This window comes from Leishmania donovani, chromosome 5 (genome assembly GCF_000227135.1).
Source record: "Leishmania donovani BPK282A1 complete genome, chromosome 5".
Classification (NCBI taxonomy): Eukaryota; Euglenozoa; class Kinetoplastea; order Trypanosomatida; family Trypanosomatidae; genus Leishmania; species Leishmania donovani.
The window spans coordinates 450,712-452,426 of NC_018232.1; the positions used below are offsets into that span (position 1 = coordinate 450,712).

General features: G+C 67.0%; 4 non-coding genes across 4 annotated transcripts; all 4 read left to right on the top strand.

Moving 5' to 3' along the window:
• Positions 1-382: 382 nt before the first annotated feature.
• Positions 383-638, top strand: LDBPK_05snoRNA1. Its single transcript, XR_002966701.1, has one exon. It is a non-coding gene; the product is annotated as an uncharacterized ncRNA (small nucleolar RNA).
• Positions 639-689: 51 nt separating this feature from the next.
• Positions 690-756, top strand: LDBPK_05snoRNA2. Its single transcript, XR_002966702.1, has one exon. It is a non-coding gene; the product is annotated as an uncharacterized ncRNA (small nucleolar RNA).
• Positions 757-789: 33 nt separating this feature from the next.
• On the top strand, positions 790-843 carry LDBPK_05snoRNA3. Its single transcript, XR_002966703.1, has one exon. It is a non-coding gene; the product is annotated as an uncharacterized ncRNA (small nucleolar RNA).
• Positions 844-908: 65 nt separating this feature from the next.
• LDBPK_05snoRNA4 lies at positions 909-983 on the top strand. The gene has a single exon (XR_002966704.1). It is a non-coding gene; the product is annotated as an uncharacterized ncRNA (small nucleolar RNA).
• The last annotated feature ends 732 nt before the right edge of the window (positions 984-1,715 follow it).

A 1,715-nucleotide genomic window follows, 5' to 3' on the forward strand; every position in this document is an offset into this window, starting at 1 on the left:
TTGAGTCGCGATGATAGCAACCATGTCGCCCCAGTCTGACGTGCGCCGGCGCCGTGCACGCCGTGTGGGTGTGCGCGTGCGCATCTAGAGAGCTGTGCCTGTGTGATGTCGCGGGGGCCGTGCGTGCCCGCCGCTGCGCGTTGACATGATCGACACCTAGGCTGATGTAAAGCCGTCGCAGATGGACGTTGAGTGGCGCACGCCGTGAAACCAACCCCGCCTCGTCTGATCGCGCGCACTCCTTCCTCCCCACCCCTGCCGCGCGGCATCTCTGCCCTGTGCTGCGGCCCCGCCACCCACAACGCCTGCTGCCGCGCTGCGCGAGCAAGTGCGCGTGTGCGGCGTGCGTGGCGCTGCTTGTACTGCTGGTGCTACTGCTGCCCACTGGCCCCGTCACCTTGAGGGCGCCCGTGCCGCCTGTCGGCGCATGCTGGGCGTACGGCCTCGAGTCGCTGCGGCGCTGGCGCACGTGCGTGCATGTGCCGTCTGCGCTGCGATTCGGGGGGCCACAGAGCAAGGGATGCGAGCGCGCGGCGTGATGCTCGGCGTGCTGCGCGCGCGCCTGACGCACCGCCGCGCGCCGCGGTTCCCGTTACGCATATCCTGTGTGCGCTCCAGCCCCGTCGGGGCCATGACGAGTCCGCAACCAACCATGCGTTACACATTGCCTGCGCGCGCGCGAGGAGACGACGCGCTCACTGTAGTGCGCGTGCCGCAAGACCCACAGGCACCGTGCATGAAACTGGAGCGCTAGATTGTAGGCTGCCCGCGGACGCGGTGCCACGGTGCGGGGGATGACAGACAACACGACAACAAAGCACAGTTTGAGCTGATGCACCGCTGCCGCCTTTGTGGCCGACACCGGTGCCCCCCGCCGCTGCGTGGGACGCCGCTGGCGGTGCGCGTGCGCAGTACGATTAAACACGGACGCGCCGCTGCATACGCTTGGTGCTGGCGCCGTCCGCCAGTGTCGTACGAGATGTGGGAGGGGCGACGGCGTGCTGGTGCCGGTGCAGTGCCGTCAGGTAAAGTGACGATGGTGTGTCCCATCCGCGCCACTGGTTCAGGCGGCACGAGAGCGAGCGACGGAGTATGCGTGTGTGCTGCTGCTGCTGCTGCTGCGATGGGAGCGGCGTGCACGGCGACACACTGACGCACAGGCACATAGAGAGAGAAAGAGCGCGACAGGGACGCAGACGCAGGATGCACAAAACTGATTCAGGCGTGCCGACGCACGCATCAGGAGCCCCCTGACTGAGAGACTATCATGCACCACTCTGAGGTTGCGAGCCGCGTGTGCCTGTGTGTGCGCTGCTGATGCGCGGAGGAGGAGCAGCGAGGGTGCGGGTGCGTGCGGCGCACTGCGCCTCGCCAGGGCGGTCGCCGTTGCCCTCGCGGCCTGTTGCTCCGCGCGCCGCTGTGGACCTGTGCACAGATGATGATTGACTGTAACATCACAGACTTTGAGTCGCGATGATAGCAACCATGTCGCCCCAGTCTGACGTGCGCCGGCGCCGTGCACGCCGTGTGGGTGTGCGCGTGCGCATCTAGAGAGCTGTGCCTGTGTGATGTCGCGGGGGCCGTGCGTGCCCGCCGCTGCGCGTTGACATGATCGACACCTAGGCTGATGTAAAGCCGTCGCAGATGGACGTTGAGTGGCGCACGCCGTGAAACCAACCCCGCCTCGTCTGATCGCGCGCACTCCTTCCTCCCCA